This window comes from Pteropus medius, unplaced genomic scaffold, assembly GCF_902729225.1.
Source record: "Pteropus medius unplaced genomic scaffold, Ma_sr-lr_union100, whole genome shotgun sequence".
NCBI lineage: Eukaryota > Metazoa > Chordata > Mammalia > Chiroptera > Pteropodidae > Pteropus > Pteropus medius.
In genome coordinates this window covers 16,401,060-16,424,032 of record NW_024346667.1, presented here as the reverse complement: position 1 = coordinate 16,424,032, position 22,973 = coordinate 16,401,060, and the positions used below count along the sequence as shown (strand labels likewise).

The 22,973-nt window shown below is 35.0% G+C and overlaps 1 long non-coding RNA gene across 1 annotated transcript in view; it reads left to right on the top strand.

The window, feature by feature from the left end:
• The window catches only part of LOC120613381 (uncharacterized), a 46,963-nt gene extending 24,476 nt beyond the window's left edge, over positions 1-22,487 (top strand). Inside the window, exons 2-4 of the long non-coding RNA XR_005655689.1 lie at positions 16,474-16,536; positions 17,101-17,343; positions 20,144-22,487. This is a non-coding gene — a long non-coding RNA (uncharacterized LOC120613381). The remainder of the gene's footprint in view (positions 1-16,473; positions 16,537-17,100; positions 17,344-20,143) is intronic.
• Positions 22,488-22,973: the final 486 nt, after the last annotated feature.

Here is a 22,973-nt window from a genome sequence, read left to right as displayed (position 1 = left end):
TGGAGTCTCACTTTTCCCCATGAGCTTGGAAAAGCAAAGAATTAGGCTCCTGAGCTTTTCCAATTCTACCTTTAGCCTTTTAAGAGTGTGCTGCCTTTTGGAATTGCCCCTCAGTGGCAGGTTCCAACTGGAAAACTGCTTTGCTATGTCGTGTCTGTTGATATCAGTGCAGGAATGTTCAGCACTGAGATAGCATTCAGGCAATCTTGAGGACTGTTACTTGAAAATCCTTCAGATTTTGGAATCAGGATTTCTGGCTTTGAACATCTGTCTCCAGCCACGGCAGTACATCATGGGTTTAGCTACTTTATGTTCCTCGCCCCAGATAAACATTCTGTGGAATACCGTGCATGGGGTATAGGCTGCAGTAATTTCTCTGAAAAGGAAAAACTATATGGATTCCTGACACCTTTCCTCTTTGAATTGTGAGTTTTCTGAAATGGCCCTATGGTGTCACTTTGTTACCCACTAGGCCCTGTATTTCTGTACAGCTTAGTGTAGTGGTTAGGAGTGCAGGCTCTGGAGTTAAATTGTCTGAGTATAAATCCTAGGTGCTTTTCTGACCCAGTCTTTGCTTCTCCTTCTTCATTTTACTATTTTGAGTTCTTTGATTAGATTACTGAGTATCTGGACAAATATATTCTTTCAATTTATATAAGATGTACTTAGATTTTTATTTGGAATGTATTATTATTTTACAGACCAAAGTTCAGGAAGGCAACTCTTTTAATATCATGTATGTAGACCATTATTTTCTTCCCACCATGCTTCTTTTTTCCTATAGTCACAGTCATCATGTGAAGGAACTGATAAAACCAGTAGTTGTGTTTATGAGTCCTTCTGTCCTACTCTGAGCTTCAGCATGCCTAGAGATGCTCGCTGGTTTTCTGGATTTCCTTAACATCTCCACATCAGTAGGTGTGGGTAGGCAGTGATCACTGAGTCTAATGAGGCGTGGCCTGGGCTTGGGCAGATAGAGCCTGCATGAGTGTGGAGGCCATCTTCCTGGAGTACGGCAGCATGGCGACCTTGGCTGTAGTGACTCTGCTTCTTAGATCTCCCTCTGAGAAGATAGTGTGCTTTCTGATTTTCTTCAACAGTCTATTTGGAGCAGTCTGATGCTTATTGGTGGGACATAACCATCTAACATGAAGTCCTTGTCTTTTTTAACTTAGACGTCTGAGGAACATGAGATGGTTTCTCTTAGGAAGGCCAAAGCTCTTCCCTGTAATATAGAACTTCTCCATTATTTACAATATCATATATTTTTTTTACTTACCTACCAAGTCAATACTGATTTCTGTTTATCCTTCAGAATATTCTTTTCCAGCTCCTTCCCATGTTTTTGTTTCTAATTTTTAAAGAATGCTCACTGTCTTAGTCAGCTTGGGTTGCCATAACAAAATGCCATGGACTGGGGGCCCTTAAATAATAGAAACTTATTTTCTCTCAGTTCTGGTGGCTAAAACTCTGAGATCAACATGTTAGTGTGGTCAGTTTCTGGTGAGAGCTCTCTTTCTGGCTTGTAGAAGGTAGCTTTCTTATTGTGTCCTCATGTGGTGGGGAGAGAGAACGCGAGCAAGCTCTCTGGTTTCCCTTTTTGTAAGGGAACTGATTTTATCATGAGGACCACACACTCATGACCTCATGTAACTAATTACCTGCAAAGGCCCTATCTCCAAATACCATCACATTGGAGGTTAGAGCTTCAGCATATGCATTTTAGGGGGACATAGTTCAGTCTATAGACTCATTTATCTTTAAACAGGAAGTATAAAGAAATATTCTTCACCAGCTGGGAGAACAATTGAACTTGCTCTTAGGACTGTGCCTGCATGTACCTCTCTATTGTATTGTAGCCTTCTGCTCATCGTATTTGGTTTGCTCCTCTGTCTCTGTCTTAGACTGTGAACAGCTTGAGGGCAAAGAGTTTGACTTATTTGTAATTTCTAGTATAGTAACAGAGTAATCCATAATGTGGTTTAACGGGAGAAGGAGTCCGTGGTCTCAGTCTTAGATATCCCCTCAATATTAACACCATAGTGTCCATTTCTTGGATGAACTTTAGTTCTGCTTGGCTTTCTCATCCTTATTTCCATGTTGCTGGCTATTTTTCTGTTCTTTATGTGAAATCAGGCCTTGTAAACAGCTTAGCACAGTTCTTTCTCTAGCTGCTCTGGTAGATTAATGCAGTTACAGGTTATCAGTACTTTTATTCTTCTGTATTTCTTTTTTATGATCTGTCATTGTGTGAAAATATGTCACAATAAAGGATGGAGGGAGGACCAACCTCATTCTTGTCATGTATACTTACTGAAGTTCCATTTGGTTGCTTTTCTTCCCCCCAAATATAAGAATAACAAGTTTCTTCCATTTCAGAAATAGTAGGATCTCTGATTGTTAATCTGAAGGCTTTACAATTTTTTTGTATAAGCACAATTCCATAGAAATAATTTCATTAAAACCCCCACAAATTCTAAAATTCTCAAAACAACACTTACCAAAATTCAAATTTGAACCACACCAGAACATAATACAAACACACACACACATACACAGTAAATGAAGTTGTCATTAATTTTATACTTTGATTTATTTGGAATTGTCATAGTCGGTAAGTTTTTGAGGTTAAACAGATAGAAATCCTGGCCTCTGAATCAAGACCGGAGGAAATAAAATAGAAAATGAAGCAATGAATTATGTTAAAAATGAAAAGGCTGTGAATCCAGACATCAAATATGATCAAGTGTGAGCCATTGTATTTCCCTGAGTGTTGCAGATACATGAAGCATCTCTTATTTCTCAAGATTCAATATGAAAAGTCAGTCAAGTAGCTGGAGTTCTATTTCTTCGATGGGAAATTAGGCGAGTCTGGAGAGCACAGTAGAGCAGTTTTTGCATATTTTAGGTAACAATTGAAAGGGCATGTCTCTCATTAGTATTAGTCATGGACAGCTCAACAAGCCTGGAATATGATGGAAAAGATCGGGCATTGGAACAGACTTTATATTATGGCATTAGAGCATCATGACTGTGAAGACACAAAGGAATTTTCAGAGTGCACCTCTATTCTTTCTACAGCTTGGCAGTACTGTTTATCTTGTGTGGATTTTTTTTTTTAAGCAATATAATTGCTAAATTTTGTTTTTATTGCTACAGTAGTCTTAACTGGGCATCTAATAACAGTATGTTTTTAGTGACTCAAATCCATTTATTTTTCTTCCATTCAACTTGGCTTTAATTCAGAGAGCAACCCCTTTCCTTTTACAGTTTGATTTTATTAGTTTACATAATGTTTAATAAAATGTTAGTTATAACATAGTCTAGTGACATAAAATTAATAAGCAGTTATGGATAAAAGGAAAAGTACAGAATACAAGTGAGAAACATCCATCTGTCATGGGCAGTCAGAATGTTTTAGGAAAATGAAGTTTCGGATATTTAAGTAGATAAAGTAGAAGGCAATTAAGAGATCTCTTTTTGTATACGGAATGAAAACAGTATTTAATCATTTATCTTTAGTGTATATAATATTTGTATAAGCCATAGAAGTACTCAATATGGATTAATTTATACAAACATTATCATATAGCAATTTTCTCAAAAGTTTGGTTTTGTTTTGTATCACAGGTTCATCTTCTCTTAACTGAGCAGTTATGTCTTTTTGCACTTAATGAACTGCTGCATTTAGCATTTTTGCACTGATGTCTCAGCTGACTTCGCAATCTTTTTTTTTCTTGATTTGTCCAGAGCATGATTCAAAATCTTCATAAAAGACAGCTCTAGTCAAGTTCATTTTTATGATTCTGTTTTCTGAAGCACACTTGATTTTTTTCATACTTCAATGGATTTGAAACATGATAGAGAGTTCTGGGGGCAGTGATAATCTATGGACTCATGCAGATATGTCAGGATATCGAGAGGAAGCAATTGCTTCTTTGGTGAAAATGATGACATTGACTGTACCCTGAAGTCTAGGAACAGCATTCTAATGGCAACTTGATATTTATCAAAATAGTTCAGCTTTGTATCTGGCTTTGTGCTCAGCCATCTTAAACGTTACCATTTACAAAATGGCATTTACTTCTAATGAATGGTGATATTAGCTATTTAACCTGGCAAACTCATGGCTACTGGCTGGATGACACCACAAACAACACTTTAAACTTCATATAGAACTAATAGCAGTTAGTCTTCTTAGATGCAAAATAGAAAACACGTGGATTCTTTCAGGAATAAACATGAGAAACCCAGAGGTTACAATTTCAGAATATCTAACTGGGTCTGTACTCTGTTAAAATGCCCAGATGTAAAGGAAGAAAACAGTTGTTCTTCAGTGCACAGTATCACATGCTTCTTCACATTACCTAACTCTTCTTTCTGGTTTTAGGAAAGAATTTCCAAAGAAGGCCAATATTTTATGCCTTGTTGCTGACTTCAGCATATTCCTACACACCTATAAGATATTTAAAAAAACATAAAAATACACTTTAGGGAGTGGTTGGGGGGTTATCTCAGGCAATGGGCAAGATTTTTGTGGATTTAAAATAAATGAGATGAGAATATAGTCTGGGAGGAACTCACATTCTAGTGAGGGAAATACACCAAAAAATACATGGAAAATATGTATGAAAGAGAAGAACAACTACCTGATCGAGGAAGGGAAGGAAACTTTTACAGAAGTGGTGACCTCTGAACTTCAAAGATGTGTAAGCAATTGTCAAGCAGACAGAGAAGCCAAGATGGTAGAGCATGGAGCCCAAATACCTAGCCACTTGGGACTGTTTAATAAAAGCCATCTTCTGTAAGGTGAAAATAGCCCAAAACATTTAAATCAAGTTATTTTGGTTAACTTTAATAATTATAAGATAAATAATGTACACAGAAAACTTGTTTTTAACCAAACAACCCATTAAGAGCATTTTTGTAAGAGATTAGTAAAATAATACTTGCCATGAAGGCAAAGTGGATGTAATTAGAGCTGTAAAACACTTATAGGCAATGCATTACATATTTTACCACGTGTCTGTCTTTCCTGTTGCTCTCCACCCCCCGCGTTTATCTCTCTGTCTCTCTCTCCCTGTCTCTCTTTGTCTCTCTCTGTCTCTCTGTGTGTGTGTGTGTGTGTGTGTGTGTGTGTGTGTGTGTGCGCGTGCGCGCGCGCGCACGCGCATATGTGTTTTGGAGAGAAACCTAAGTGCTGATGTGAAGGATATACTTGGATGGGGGTTTTAAGAGTCTGGAAGCAGACACCAATTAAGAATCTTAAATTCTTTAAGGCCTTCAACTGATTGAATAAGGCCAACCCACATTATGCAGAGTAATCTGCTTTACTCCAAGTCTACTGATTTAAATGTTACTCTAATCTAAAAAAATACCTTCACAGTAACATTTAGACTGGTGTTTGACCTAAAACTGGGTATTATGGTCTAGCTGACATATAAAATTAACCATGGCACATACAAATAGCTGAGAGAAACCTGTGTGTGCGTGTGAGTGAGTGTATTAGAAATTGAATTTGAGCTGAGTTGTGAAGAAATAGTTGAGGAAGAGTATTTGAAATGGAGGCACAGCATGAAAATAAGGGTGGAAATGAGAAAAAAAATGAGGTATGCATAGAAACTTCCAGAGTTTATTTTGGTGAGACGGGAACAGGGAAGGGAGTGATGGGAATTAAACTTGAAAGAGGAATCATGGTACTCCATGGGAGAGATAGTTGGACTTCATTCTGTAGGCAGTGGGAATCCAGTGGATTTTTTTTTTTTTTTTTTTTTTTGCTCAAAGGATCGATATTCTGTGAGATACTGAGCTTAGTTTGACAGCAAGCCCGGATCAGGGCCATTGTGGAGTTGTTTGGCTTCTGTGGGGCACTTGTTCTTCCTTTGTGTTATACAATGATGCAGAATGATTCGCTCGGAAGGTATTTGTGAACTCCACCAAAACCTTAATTTAGAGTTTCAAGATCATTCAAGATGATCATTGAAAAATTAATTCAATTTTTGGAAAATTGCAATTGTTTTGTAAAAAGATATTACATGTTATAAGGAGAGGATATAAATGAAAAAAGAACCTAAGGGTAAGATGTAGCTCTTTAAAGGTAATTAAGCTGAGAAATAACTTCCATTATTCTGTCTGAGTTCTTTCTTTAAACCCTTGGTTAACATGTTTGTAAAAATTTATGTAACACAGGTTAAGTGCCTGAATGAAAAAGAGCAGCTAGATCATTCTCCATTATTTACTCTTTGATACCAATGATTCTTTATTTTTTAAAAATTACAGTTCATTAATCAATTTGAGTTAAGGCTTTTGGTTAATTGTAACCCTCAGTTTAAGCATTTTTGTATTGTTAAGCCGCAAGTACAGTGTTTCTCTTTTTGTGTTATAGTTATTCTTTTGTTTTAAGGACACTGAGTTGTGGTATATTTTTTATTATACTGAATCATGGATTAACTTAAAAGAAGTTTGGTTATGCTTATCTAGAGCAAAATATAGGCTTTGGGAGAAGTGTGTGTGTGTGTGTGTGTGTGTGTGTGTGTGTGTGTGTACTAGAGTTTTAATGATAAACGTTTTCCCCCCTTTCACTCATAGTTCTTCCTTTATAGAAACACATTAGAAAAATGTTCCATCTAGCTAATTTGATTTTCTCCCAGCAGTCTGTCTGGGAGAATAGTGTTAAGAGTGTGAACTTTGGAGGCAGACTGCCTGGGTTAGAATCTGGCTGTGTGACTAGTTGTGTGCCCTTCGGTAAGCTACTAAACCATTTCTACATCTACAAAATGAAGGTAGTAATTATAACCTATTTAATGAGGTTGCTGTGAAGATTGGATTACTTAATGATATGCAAAATGTTCAAAACAGTGCCTGATACAAAGTACACACTCCATAAGTGTTAGCTATGATCATTTTAGATGAAAACTAGTGAGGATATATCAGAGTTATTCTAATGAATCTAGCACCATTAACAAATATTGAATGACTGACTTCTGCTGCATATAGGGAATTTTGCTTATCCAAAACCACTATCCTAATTAAAGCTGTAAGGGGATAAAGCTGTAGTTTTCTCTTTCCTAGTTGCTCTGTCCTTTTAGACATCTAGTTATTGTCCAATCTGAGAAAGCTGTAGTTTTCTCTTTCCTAGTTGCTCTGTCCTTTTAGACATCTAGTTATTGTCCAATCTGAGAAGGAGTCATTAAAAAAATCAATGCATTTTTATTTTTTAAAGGATAAAAGAGTATTTCACAGAGTTATTGAGATATAACTTGTACAATGACTTATAGATAGGGGATTAGGATTTTTGCCAGGCTAGAATGGAGATTTATTTTTCTATGTACATAAATATCCCTAAGAACATACTGATCTTTAAAAACTGATGCAGCAATATTTAATTTTGATAAGTAAAATCACTTTTGCAAATGTCTCCTGACTTTTATGTCTAGACTGATGACTTATCAGGGATATTGTGTAGCATGAGATATATAAGTTCTCTAAGTCTATTAATATAATCAGAAAACATGTATGGCAATTTACTTTATTTTCATGATGATATTCTACAAAATCATGTATACTATCATAGCCAGAATAGGCAGTAGTTATGTTTTATGAGAAAAATTCAGTTTGAAAAGTGACTAATAAAAATTTAATTCTTAGCATAACAAACTACTTTTATGTGTTCTAGAACTAGAAAAGCAAAGAGAAGGAAATGAATTTGTAGCTCCCATCCCTTAGAGCCAGAACAGATGCAGAAAAACAAAAGAAAATTTCTTTTTAATTGGTTTCTTTTTATATACCTTTTGGTTTTTCGCAAATCCCATTTTATTTTTATTGGCATCTTAGCTCCTCTGTTCATGTGCCCTACAGCTAGTGATTTTTTTAAACATTCTCAATAACTCCGGCTGTATTTCATTTTCTCATGATAAAGCCTTTAAATAACTGCTGGGTCCTATTCTCTTTCCACTTTTAACCCTCAGATGATTCTTTAGTTTAATTTCCTTTTTTGATCAAAACTCCTTTGACTAGATGACTCCAAACTATTCACATCTAATCTTCATGATTCCCTGAATGATATTTCTACAAGCTTTTCAGCATGCAGTACTCTGTATGATTAAAAAATATTAAAATGTGAGGCCAGTTTTGACAGGAAGTATAAACATAAAGATTCTTCCTTGGGTTATGCTAAGGAGTATATAAATTTGACCAAAGAATCATGATGAGGATTACAGAAGTTAACAATAGGTAATAAAACCTCATGATAAAGCAACTTGTTTTTCCAGTTTTGATAATATTGTGGGTCAAATATTAAGAACAAAGTGAAATATCATGACTGTATCTCTTTCATGCAGTTCATACACTTAAGTGTCATCATTTTCCAGTAAGTACTTGAGTGCTTCCTCTATGTGTAGCATACCAATATTATAAGTATGTTCTTTTTTTTTTTTTAATTTATAAAACATGTTTTCTTTTCCTGACTTTTGGCTCATCTTCATAGCCGAAATGATAAGATCTTCAATAACACAGGAAGATATAAGAATCCACTGCTCATTCAAAAACATTCATGAAACACCTACTCTGTGTTTAATCTAGTGGCCGACACTGTAGGGAGGTAGAATATGAATAAATCAGTTCTCAATTTGAGCAGTCTGCATATTAGAGAGGGAACTGGGGAAGAGAGAAGAGATTAATGTTTATTGAGCAATATGCAAGATCTCTTACAAAGTCTTCTCATTTAAACTTAACAATATTGTGGTATATCTAGTATTATCTTTATTTTATATAGAGGAAACTGAGTCTCAGAGCAGTTAAGTAGCACCCCCATGGTCACAAGGCCAGTATGAGTAGGGGCAGTGATTTCAACTCAAGTCTGACCTCTACAGTCTGTTCTTTGTCTGTACACTGCATTGGTTACTAACAGGCAGAAAGAAGGAAGTATCATGACATAAATGATCATAAGAATTCTAGTAGTGTGCCTTCATGAAAGAGGAAGCAATTATGAAAAGAATACACACAAAAAAATAAAAAATAAAAATAGATCAAACGTTCTCCTATTGTCCTTGAGATGGTAAAACATTGAAAAACATAGAAAAAAAAATAAAACAGAAAAATATTGGCACTTGATTAGAGCTGAACATTTCAATCTCTGCTTGTTTTCAATTTCTCCGTAGCCAGACTCTGCTCATGTGCTCTGATATCAACAGCTTTTAAGGGTGCAAGGACCATGTGTAGCTGTATGGAAATCTAGTGCAGTGCAGTTACTCCAGTATTTAGATTTTCACAGGAGAGGTTCTTTCCTGATGTCCGTTTTATAGGCATAACTTATGGGAGAAAACCAATTGTGAAATACAAGTTAAGTTTTAAAATGAAAATGCATCTGATAGCTCATGTAGAATCTAGTCGCAGGGTACTAATAATAATCTAAAACAGGTTTGGAGATACACATAAATACATAAATATTTGTCCATCCTAAATTTACTTGTCTTTTACCTTCTGCATTAGTAATATGAGAAGAGAGAGAGAGAGAGAGAGAGAGAGAGAAGAGACGAACCAGAGAGAGAGAGAGAGAGAGAGAGAGAGAGAAAAGAGAGAGACAGAGAGACAGAGGGAGAGTAAGTGTTAGTTTGTGGGTTGAATTCTTCACTATCTCAGAAAACGTTATTTTTCCTGAGGGCATTTTAAGTTTGATATTGTTAGAAGATGTACCAGATGCATGAAAAAAAAATGAGATTAATTCTAGTAGGTTGGCACCAGTATAAACTGTGTTTAATCTCCTAAATTAAGTTTTGACTCCTGTAGTGCTGATAATGTCTAGTCTTCACAATCAGAAGATTATTACATTGGGCAAGTCAGAGATTCTTTCTCTAACACAGTGGTTGGAAAACTACAGCTATCTGTTTTTGTACGTAGTTTTTTTTTAAAAAAATTAAATTTATTAGCGTGACGCCGGTTAAAAAATTATTTAGGTTTCAAGTGTGTAATTCAATAATACATCATATATATATTGCATTGTGTGTTTACCAAAGTTAAATTTACTTCTGTCACCATATATTTGATCCCCTTTACCCTTATTGACCTCTTGGAACCCTGCCACACCCATTTGTTGATGTATTGTCTGTGCTGCTTTCATGCTACAGTGGCGATTGATTAGTTGTAACCATATTGTCTGGAAAGTCAAAAATTTTTACTACCTGAACCTTGAAGAAAAAGTTTGCTGAACCTGGTTGGGAGCACCTTTGTCTAGCCTTACCTGGACTCAATCAAAATAAATTACATTGTTCCAGAGTTTTCTAATACCAATGTTGCATTAATGATACTTAACTTTAATCATATTTAAAAATAAGTTGAAGTCCCTTAGATATAGAGGATGATGAATAGAATATTTACAATATCTGGTTTTTCTCTTGCCCCATAGGCTTCCAAATACACATTCTTTTTCACATGAGCTAAAGTGGCTTTAGTTTTTAAACCTAAAATTTTCAAAGAGAATGCACTATCTTTAAGTTTTATTAAAGCCACTTCATGATACAATTGCTAAACAGACATTTTACAAAGCTGGAGCAATTTCTTGTCTAGTAATATCAGCATTAATATAATAAGAACTGCATAGACAGGCTCTGAAATCTGTTTTAAGACAAAAACTCATATGGCAGGAGGAAATAAACCACAAACAATCTGGAGAATTTAATAACAACCACCCAGTTTTAATTACAGCATTACAAATATGCAGATATAATAATTACATTATCTTGATGTATGTTTTCATAGGGAATCTATGAAATAAATTTGAAGACAAGCAGATTGCTATCACTAATAGTATCATTTCTCTTTAGAAACAATACAAATGCTGCAAAATCGTTTTGTAAAAAACAAAACAAAACAAATTAATGACACCATCCCAAGCCACAATACAACATTTAAATATTTTCTACATTTCTTGTTTAAACTACTTTCCTTATGCCTTTTTGCCAAAGGGTTGGAGGAAAGTAAACCCATCGATACTAGATAAGCTTGGTTAATTTCAGTATGTCTATTCTTCTCTAGGTGGCAGTCAAGTCACAGAGATTAAAAAACTTATTAAAAGCCACATTAGAAATTCTCTGGTACTTCCACAGCAGAAGTTTTTGATTGTCACAGTCCTCAAATAATGGCAAATGGAGTGATAAACTCAGGAAACTGACGTAACTGAGATACAGTAGGTTGAATACAGTGAATATGTACATCTTAGACTGTACGCTGAGATAAGAAGGAATGGAACATGACAAGTCTATAGAATCAAAGGAATTAAAACCCAGGGACTAAAATTTGATCTCATTTCATGTTGCTAAGTATTACATTTTTTTTTGTGCATTGTGCCCTCTTTGAAGAGTCCAGATTTAAAAACTGAGGCCAGCTGACTTAAGTGAAGGAGAATGAGTATTTGGAAACTTATGGATGTAAATTTAGGTCAAGAGAAAATCTAGAAAGTGTAGGTATTTTATTCCTATTCTTCTATATATAAAGGACTTTGACTTACTTTAAAAAAATTATTAACGCATAATTTCATTAAAACAATGTTAGTTTTGTAAAGCTGTAGTGCAGTGCAACTTATTTTAGGATTGAGTTCAGGTAAATTTAGATTAAGTTTGTACCTGGTGCTCCTTCATAGCAAAAGTATTCAGTGTTTTAGGGCGAGAATCTTAACTTGCCCACTTTAAATGACTGCTTGATTGTGAATCCTGAGGAAAATTGATCATGCAGCACATATACGAAATATGAAACAAATATTTTTTGACTTGCGCTAAGTGCCAGATTTAAATAAGCAATGGTCCTTGTCTCGATGGCCTCAGGGATGTACAGTCTACTAAGACAGATAAACCTGTCAAATGTGAACCTCTGTTTTTTGTTTCATGCTTCCGATATAGGATGGAGAAGAATCGAGAAGACATAATGAGATTTTCCACCAAGATCTTTGTCCAGGACTAGGATTTAATAAAATAATTATGACAATATCAACAAAATCACATTAATGAATTTATTTGTATACCTTAATAGGCTACATATTTTAAATAGTTGATCTGTACTCATTACATGAACCCAGGAAGGTGGGTATTAATATCTTTATTTATAGATAATGAAACTTAGAGAAGTAAAATGGCTTTTCCTTGGGGCATACAGCAGAACCCTAATTATAGTTAGAATTTCTGTAACTCCAAGGCTTATGTTCTTCCCACCACATCATGACGCCTCTTTTTCAGAGCTGCCTTAGTGTGTGCATTTCTTTTGCTTGAGAATCTCAAATGGGCTCATGCACACAGAAGTGTTAGGGATGAAGTTTATGGCTTTTTTCAGGCTGACTTGTATTTGGGAGACTCTGGAGAGCTCAATGCTTAACCTACAGGGCTTACTGTCTGATGACGCACCATCACAGAAGAGTAAGGGAGATGTTTTGACCTCAAGAATATTTTCTTCATCCCCTAAATCAGATGCTATAGTAACTCCTACTCCCCTGATCCTGATGCGATTTAAAAGGTAGTAAAAAGAAAAAAAAATACCTTTTGCGCTTGCAGGCTTATGAACTTTGGTGCAGATATGGGGACAGTAATTGGGGATGTGGAGTAGTATTTCTGTTACCATAAAGACAAGATTATTCTATGCAGAAGCAGCCTCTTAGTGAGCCTCTCAATCATCCCCAGGGCTTGGTATGAGTGAGGTGGTGGGAAAAGACATTTTCTGAGAGTGTGTGTATTGGTTTCCCAGGGCTGCTGCAACAAAGCACCGCAAAAGGGTGACTTAAAACAACAGAAACTTGTGTCTCATAATTATGGAGACTAGAATTCCGAAATCAAAGTGTTGACAGGACCATGATGCCTTGACTCTTTCTAGCTTCTAGAAATGCTTCCTAGTGTTTGCCAGCAATCTTTGACAGTCCTTGGCTTACAGCTGCATAATTCTAGTCTCTGCCTCCATCTTTATGTGGCATTCCGTGTCTTCACATGGCTTTCTTATAAGGACACAGTTAGATTAGATTAGGGTCCCACCCTATTCCAGTATGACCTCAACTAATTATATCTGTAATTATCTTGTTTCCAAATAAGGTTGAATGCTGAGTTACTGGGGAGGGCGTTCAAACTTAAACATATCTTTTTTGGGGGAGACACAATTCAACCCATAACTACGTGTTAAGCAAAGAGCAGATTCTAGTGCTAACTCTGTCACTAACTAGCTACGTAACTAGCATTTACATCTCACTGAATTATAAAATGTGGGAGTTGGTAAAGTTGATCTCTAAGGCCCTATTCTATTAGCCTGATAATGGGGCTTTGGCCTCTGGTCAAACACCTCTGGTCCATGAACATTTCTGTTAGGACAGGGTGTGGCTCACTAGGCTTGAAATAATGAAACTCCCCTTCTACCTCAAACCTGATGTCTTTCTTTGGTAATTTGTTAGGCTTTGGGAATTTTTATTCTGGACTTTTATTTATCTTACTTCTGTACTGAGCTGGTTGGCTCAGCAGCATGTCATGATGCAGCAAGAAAAAAATATAAAGAAGGAAGATCAGATATGTAAAGGAGGTATCATAGAACTAAAAATGAAAATGAAGAAAATGACCAAAGCTCCAATAGGTTAATAATGACAGACTGCAATTCTACTACTGGCTGAAAAGATCAAGCAAAATAGTTGTCTGGGTACTAAATGTAGACTTTGTCATGTGACCTTCCTCTTCCAGTGGATGACTTCATTACACTGAGACAGATGCATTTACCATCTATCATCCAAATAGCATGGTCGGAGCTCATTCATTCATATATAAAGTCGCCAGTGGCCTTAATTTCATATAGAACATTTTTTTTTAGACATTGTATCTTCTAATGTTGTTGATAAAACAGAGATGGGAAGTCAGAATATTGAATACTCAGACAATTATTGCCTATCAAAAATGATTACAGGGGATATTTACTCAGCATATGTTAAGACTGAAGGGAAGCAAGAAAATAATGCTCAAACAGTTGTGTGAGTCATGAAGACAAAGGCAGGTTTTATCCTGTGTAGCTGTAGGAGTGTGGTGTTCTAATACAGCCACTTTGATGCCATTACGATTTTTTTGCTGCCACTTTTCATGGGTCTATTCTGTTTTGTGTGAATCAAAAAGTCTTACTAAGGAGAATTTTAATAGTGACCAATTTTCTGAGTTCATATTTTTCTTGTCATCAATTTTCCTTCAACTTGGCACATTTATTTTCAAACCCTGATTTAGGCTTCTCTTACATTTTTCTTTTCATAAATTTAAATTGCTAGGAAATTTCCTCCTCATTATTATATAATTAAAGAATCAGTAGAATTCTGGCATGTTAGTGACCAGTGTGCTTTTATTTCCACAAATAGTTAATATATTAAAACATATAATTTTACAAACAAATTTTAAAGAACATTTCAAAAGAGCAACTATTCATCATCTTTTTAAAAAACAGCTTTATTGAGATATATTTCACATGCATAAAATTCACACATTTAAAGCATATAATTTCATGGTTTTTAGTACTTTCAGAGCATAGCATGTTACTATTTACAGTATATATCATAGTATGTTCACAGTGGGTAACTATCATTATAATCTGATTTAAAGCATTTTATTAACCCCAAAAGACCACTCCTGATCTCTCCCAATGGCCCTAGCCCTTGACAACTGCTAATCTACTCTGTCTATAGATTTTCATATTTTAAACATTACACATAAATGGAATCATACAGTCATGGGCTTTTGTGACTTCCTTCTCCAATTTAATAGAATGATTTTAATGGTTCATCACGTTCTAGCACATCTCAGTTATTTCATACTTATTTTATTGCTGAATAATATTTTATTGTATGGCTGCATTGCATTTTATTTATCCATTCATGAGTTGATGGACATTTGGGTTGCTTTCACTTTTTAGCTAAGATGAATAATGCTGTTGTGAACATGCAAGTGTAATATTTTGTGTGGATGTATGTTTTCATTTTTCTTGGGTATATATGAAGTGGAAAAATTGGGTCTTATGGTGGATCTATGTTTAACATGTAGAGAAACTTTTTGAAAGTGGCTATACCATTTTTCAAGCAATGTATGACAGTCCCAATTTCTCTTGATCCTTGTGTAAGCATGTTGTTATTTGTTCTTTGATTATAGCCATTTTAGTGAGTATAAGGTGATACCTCATTATGGTTTTTGTTGGTATTTTTTAATCGCATTTATTACATGTGTTTTTGGCTATTTGGAAAAGAATCTATTCAAATCCTTTGCCCATTTTTAAATTGGGTTATTTGTCTTTTTGTTGTTCTGTTATAAGAGTTCTTATATTTTGTAGATATAAGTCCTTTATCAGATATACGTGTTACAAATATTTTCTCCTCGTCTGATTGTCTTTTTGCTTTCTTGATGGTATTGTTTGCAGCACAAAAGTTTTTAATTTTGGTAAAGTCCAATTTTTTTTTCTCTTGTCACTTGCCTAAAAAAACAAAAAATTATTTTCTAAGTCAAGGTCACAAAGATTTATTTCTAAGAGTTTCCTTCTAAGAGTTTTATTAATTTGGCTGTTACCATTTATTCCTATGATCCATGACAAATGGTAGGGATCCATTTTCATTCATTTACATGTGGATGTTCATTTGTCCTAGTACAAATGTTGAAAAGACTCTTCTTTCTCTATTGAATTGTCTTGATACTCATGTCAAAATTAAATAAACACAATTGTTTTTTTTAATTTTTGAATGTTACCTTAAAATTATTTTCCTTATTTAAACTGTTTTAATAAATATGTGCATACTATTTTGTATTCTTTTTTTAATTTAAGGAAGAATAAAATTTTCTAGATTTCTACAGAGAATTTATATGTGTATACTTCATCATGCTGATGTTTTGTATTTTACCAAAGCATTTCAGTGTATTTGAATACTTCTAGTGCCATGTTACATTGAAAAGAAATTAAGCTAAATTTTGATTGGCTGAGTTTGGAAAAAGGATTTTGAAGATCAGTACCTTTTTACTTGAACATATAAGGAATAATATTTTCTTTCCTCAAGGGAGTGAAGTTTCTATATTTTTAGAATTTAAGGTAGTGGTGTGAAAATATAAATCAGATTAAGGAATAAGATATGAAAAGCCTCAAATGCTGAGCATTTCAACAAAGATAGTTATTTCATATTGAGATTTTTTAGAAGTTTCTTTATGAAGAAGAGTAATACAATGTTTGAAGAAGAAATTAAATAACAATGAGTGTTTTCCTTAGGGAATGTTACAGGTTGAGTTAGAAGTTCTATGAAAAATAAAAAAGGCAAATAAATTCTAAACTGCTAATTCAGGTGTTGTGTTTCAGGTGATGAAAATAAATCACCATCTTTGGTACTAAGAAAGAAACACAAAATGACTACAGATTAACATAATATTTATTTTTATTTCTGTAATATAAAAAACAAAGCTGGTTTAAGAAAGATGGAACATAATTTTTTATATCTGTCTCCTTTAGGCACTATCCTCAGAGAATGAGAAGGCAGAACTATTTTCCCAGGACTTTCTCTGTAAGCTGATGGTAAGATATTCACATAAGGCACTAATTTCAGGAAAGGTGTGATTAGCGGATATCTTTATTATACTTTTAAATCAATAAAAGTATATGTGTGAAATTTAAAGATTTGAAAATACTGAAACCACAATTAAATAAAACCAACTTTCAAGAGTGGTTTCGAATTGACATTACCTCTGGGACCCACAACACTACTTAATACAGATTATAAAATGTTATTGGGTAACGTTTTATAGCAGTATTATTTGCAGAGAAAACACCTTGGGATGTTTTCTTGGCAGAGAGAAAGAAAAAAAAGTATAGGTGTTTGGGTTATATGAGTGCAATTGTACACATTTTGGAATGGAATTGCATTGTATTATTATCTAATTAGGTATTCAAATTATTATGGTCAGCTATAAGAACTTCATCTAGGAGAAGAAAAGTTTGGAAATATAGGTTTAAAAAAAAATCTGTCTCTTTCTCATGCTCCAGAAAGGTACAGCTCAGAGTTGTCCTAGATCTTAATTTAGTGAAGCATGGAGGAGAGCCCAGCAGAATTAGCTGAAGGTGGACTCTTGGATTTTTTAGGGGCTACAGAAACACAAACCAAAGAGAGCATGATCCACGTCAAGGGTACTGCAGAAATGGAGGAATTTCTGAGGAATCTCGCAAAAGAATGGACTGTAAAAATCTGCCAAATCCAGGAAGTGTAAGCAAACTCTTAAGATTTTTCAGTTAGATGAGAACTCTCCTTCACTACCTTTCTCTCCTCCACCACACGCTTCTCCCAGCGTAATTGGAAGATGCAGATGCCAAAGTCAGCAGCCGAAGGTAATAGTTGGTGGGAAACAAAGAAGATATCAGACAGATATTTGTAGGCTTTTCTCTTACAGCAAGCTCTAACTAAATAAGTGGGAAATTAATGTAAAAATAAATATGGAGTTTGATTGTTATATGGAATTAGACAATTTAATTTTAAAATTGAAATCATAATTAGAGTTTTAAATTGGCTGCAGGACTTGTAATTGCTTAAGACTGACCCAAAAGTTACTGGACTTCATAAGTTTTTATTCCAGGTAAGTGGAAGAATAAGGAATTATATGAAAATGTATCCACTTTAATCAGGTTGAGACTTACATAAGTAATATTTCCTTTTGTCACAAAGAACTAGAAAGGAAAATATCATATGAAATTTTAGAGAAAAAATAGAATCTAAACTTAAACAGGTAAAACTATCAGGATTTTCTATCCTTTTATGTTGAGCAAATTACCTAGACCAATTTTTAGCAAAAATAAAATGAGAACTATCTATTAGGCAGTAAAGCATCTGGAGGTTCTTTAAGAAGGAACCTCATCTGTAAGTCCTCTGAGAACATAAACATTTTACAATGGCCATCCACCAATTAATATAATAAGGTGTCAAAAGCAAAGTCAACAAAAAACAACACTGAGCAGAATATACAAGGAAGTTTGAGGGCTGGAAAGATATTAGGAAAAATGTAAAGTTAAGAAAACTAAATAAAGCTAAATGTCACTTGCACTGAAGACAGGTTATTTGAAAATGATGAGTTCTGATTTTTTAAAATGTTTTTCTTTAGGTAATTTTTTTTTTTTTTAAATATACAGAGTTGTTAAGTGCATCAATGGTGAGCAACATGAAAGGCAGAAATTGTATAGGAACACATTATGAAAAGTTTTGACTTAACACTATGTTTTAGTTTATAATTTCACAGACTGTTCAAAACTTTTGAGTTGTATGCCCCATTCTTAAGTTGCTTTGAAAGCGTGTTTTAAAGTCTTGCTTTAAAACAACTTATCCCTGATTTACATGATTTAAAATTGCTATTTCATTTTGTTCATGATTTTGTAGGTCAAGAATTCTGGAAGGGAAATATTGTCCCAGTCATACTTCATAGGTTTATTACTACCCTGAGAGAAATTGGGGGATTCATACTTCATAGGTTTATTACTACCCTGAGAGAAATTGGGGCATTCATCTCTGATCGATATGGCAGCAGCTGGGGCTGTAGGGTCCAGCTCCAAGGTGGTTTCTCCTTTCACATATCTGGTGCCTTGGTGGTCCTTGGCCTCTCTTTCTTTCCACACAGCATTTTATCCTCCTTGGCCTTCTGCATGTGGCCTGAGCTTCTCACTTGCAGTGGTCTCAGGATAGGAGCTCAGGGCTCCAGAACACCAGTGCAGAAGCTGCTTGTCCAGGTTGAGCCTGAAACTAGAATCTCACCATTCTCAAAGCTCCCTCTTGCTGGAAGCAGCTACAATCCAGTTTAAATTCAAGGGGAGGGAAAATAGAAGCCACTTCTCCATGGAAGGAGGATCAAAGGTTTTAGTTTTCTTTAATTCTCTATACAGAGGTTCTTAACTTTTTGAGTTTCTGGAGCCTTCTGATGAAGGTTAAAGAAAAATATATTTTGTGTGTGGTTTTGGTGGAAATGCTTACCCTGGAGACTTGAATGGAATTATGGAAATAGTCAGTCGTTACCTGGAGGTCATATCCATTGGTCTGTTCACTAAATCCCTATCTCTTTGACCCTTTCCTTTCTTCTTTAAGCATTCTTGATTTTCCTCTCCCCCATCTTTAACCTTCTCTTCTGTTCCCCTTGAGGCCTGTCTTTGAAAGGCTCTTGGTTATAGTTCAGCAGTTATAATTTCACAAGGTTCATTTCTCTCAGGGTAGTAATAAACCTATGAAGTATGACTGGGTCAATATTTCTCCAAATGAATTCTTTTGTCCATAATTTATACCTAGCAGCAGACATTCTGTGACTAGAAAGACAGAAAGGAAATAATCTCCTGGGACAATATTTTAATAGCCAGATGTCATTGCCACTAACCAGCTTTTAGGCTGTGTACAAGGATAACCTTCACAACTGATTTCCTACTCCTACCCAAACTGTCTACCTGGATTTTGCTTTTTATCAGCCACAGTAAATATAAAGGTTGTTTCTCAATTTCGTTCTGTAAACATATGATTGCTCCTCCCTGCAGGAATTGAAATTAGGCATCCCAGGCTTGGGAATTTTTTTGAGAAACAATAAAAGGCTTTTGGCTTTGTCTTTTTATGGGGATGCTTTGCATCCTGCTCACACGCCTTGTAATGTAATCTCAAGACACAGCTGCTGTTTCAGAGAGTTCATTCATGTCAGCAGCAATTAAAAGGTCTTTTGTTTTCCAAACATGCTTTCCCAGCTTGCCTTGAAGAGCTTTGCAAACAATGATTCGAGCAGCTTGAGGAAAGAAATCTTTATTGTGTGTGACAGAAAGGGTGCGACTCGTTCATTTTCAGTCTTGTTCCATGATTTAGAGCAGGTACACCTGTACATCTTCTTGACAATGAAGTTTTAAATATAGAAAATCCTCAGTCATCACTTTGCCACTTTGAGATATGACCTCTTGTAGCAATGAGTTAGAACATGCTTACTAGATGAGACAGAAATCAAACAATGCTCTTGGAATCACTGTGTTACCCTGGCTTTTTTTTTCATTTTATATATCAAAATGGATGCATCCTTGGGACTTGAGCCTTAATAATCTGTTTTTGCCTCTCTTGTAGGTGAGGTGTGCACTACAGGACAATGTCTCAAGGGCTTCCTGTTTATGCTTTGTGTTTCAGGTGATGGGCACCTGGAGAATGAAGAACTGAAGGAAAGATGTGTATGATTTCAGAGCATCAAAAGGCAGGTTCTTTCTCTGACAGTCCTGTTATCCTCTTTCAAGAGGGAATGAATTTATTCCTCCTATAAGATTAGAGAAAGTATGCATAGCATTGTCTTATCCGAGTCTTCCACCTGTGGAGTGGGGTCTCATGTGCATTAAGATAAAAGCCTGCTATGGATATTTACCAATGTTAGTGTCATTAATACATCTGTATATCTTTCAGATTGCTACCCATACACTAGTTTTCATTCTAATTATTTGTGTGTGTGCGTGTTGTGGTGGTGGTGGTTAGAGAGCTAATGAAATAACAATCCTTTCTGTTTTTCTTAGTTTCTAGACTTTTTTTACTTTGAGAAAGGGGATAGAAGTGGAAATGGGGTAGGTGAAAATGAACTAAGGAAACTGCTAATTTATAACATGTTAAAAGACATCTTGTACAGCCAGGGAATATGTTTTCCCCTTTTTAAATAATCAGAATGAGCAACTGGAATATTAGTTTACCTATTTAACAATGAGTTTTATATTCTTGCAAATATCAAAAAGAAAAAAAGCATAGAGTTTATAGTCTGGGAAACACATTAAGGTAAAATAGGACAACATATTTCAAATTCAATTTCCGTAACTCTACAGATTATATAAGGTCTGTTGACATTATAGTAAGGAGTATCATGCATATATTATAACGGATTTCTAAAAAGTGAAGTTTTGAATGTCTTGCAAACCAGTTGGTGCACATGCATCTCAGCTCTGTTACAGCCATATGATTAATGTGACTGAAACTTCCCTTAGCTGTAAAGCTACCCCAGCAATAGCCTCTCTCACAATGGGAAAGGCAGCCAGAGCAGCACAGGTGTGCCATCCTTGTCTGTCTGTATTACAAGACATTTTCCTTATTCTGCTTTTATGAAAGTAAAGATCAACTTAATCCTAACTTTGTAGAGTTAGACTGGATCTTAAGTCACTAGAGAAAACTTACTTTGTATAAAAGGAAGAAGGAGCAGCAGTAGAGAGATTAAGTGACAGCCCACATCACATACTCCATAAGAAAGCCAGGATCTGAAACCAGGTCTTTTGACTAAGTCGATGTTGAATATTAAGTTAGAAAGCTTGACATGAGTGTTCAAGAAGTATAGACTGAGTGTTTGTGTGTCCCCAATTTTCATATATTTGTTAAAAGCTAATACCCAATGTGATGGTCTTTGAGAAATGATTAGGTCATGAGGGTGAAGCCCTCCCAAATGGGATTAGTGTCCTTATAAAAGAGACTCTGAAGAATGCCTTTATCCCTTCTGCTATGTGAGGATAGGAAGGGAAGATGGCTGACCGTGAATGAGGAAACAGATTCTCACTAGACACTGAATCTGCTGGCACCTTAAACTGGGACTTTCAGCCTTCAGACTGTGAGAAATGAGTTTCTGTTGTTTAAGCTACCCAGTCCATGGTAGTGTGTTGTAGCAGCCTGAGCTGAAGAAGACACTAGTTTGTTTTGTTTTTGTTTTTATTTTTGCAGTTTTATTGAGATATATTTCGTGTACTATAAAATCCACTGATTTAAAGCGTATAGTTCTGTGGTTTTTGACACATTCAGAGTGCAGTCATGACCATGCTTTAAAAGATTTTAATATTCCAGAAAGGAAACCTGTCCCCACTAACAGTTGCTCTCTGTTCCCCAACCACCAGCCCTAGGTAACCATAAACCTACTTTCTGTGCTTATGACTTGCCTATTCTGGACATGTGAAATCCAGACAATATATGATCTTTTGCAACTAACTTCTTTTACTTGGCATGATGGTTCAAAGATCATCAACGTGTGGCATGTATCAGTACTTAATAATTTTTTTATCACCACATAATATTCCATGGTATGGACATATCACATTTGTTTATCCACTCATCAACTGATGGTCATTTATGTTGTTCTCATTTTTTGGCTATTATGAATAATGCTGCTGTGAACATTGTGGGTAAGTTTTTGTGTTTACAAATATTTTAATTTCTCATGGGTATATACCTAGGAGTGGAATTGTTAGATCATGCGGCAAATTTATGTTTAACATTTCGAAGAATTACCAAAGTTAAAAACACTTAAAAACACATTTATAAGCTGATAGGCACAAATAAAAGTATGTAGTAGGGAAGAATTGACAAATTTCCTTAGATATCACATCAAATTTGAAAAAGATTTTCTTGGATATGTTGCAAAATGCATAGAACACAGAAATTACAGAAGAACTGAATTTATTTTGCATAATTTCAGATTAAAGATTGCTTTTTTTTTTCATTTCCTACAAAAACTTGAAGTCTACCATATTCCTAATTCTGCCTCTTGGAGCTGTTTTTGTATTTTTGCCCAGAAAAGTAGACGTGAGGATATCCAGGACAGGTCAATTTGTATTAAATGAAATATATGTAGTATGTTTCCTCTGCTAATCTTTTGTGTCACCAATGCCAAAATAAACTTTTCTTAAAACAGTTTTTATTAGTTGCATTTTAAGAAAAAGGGAATATAACATGAAGAGCTACCACTGAACAGCATCAGTTAGTAAGTTCAAAGCTATGCTGGGAATACGGCCCCACAGCATCGTTTCTTTTTCCCTTCTACTCACTTATCAAAATAATTACAGTTTGATTAGCATTTGGATTTAAAAATATTCTTAAAGTAAATATTTACCTTAAAACATTATCTCAAACACGAAATGATGCCTGTACACTTTTTCTTTATGGAAGATTGCAGACAAGAGATAAGATACATAATAGGAAATTTTAGCAAGAAAAATCAACAAAA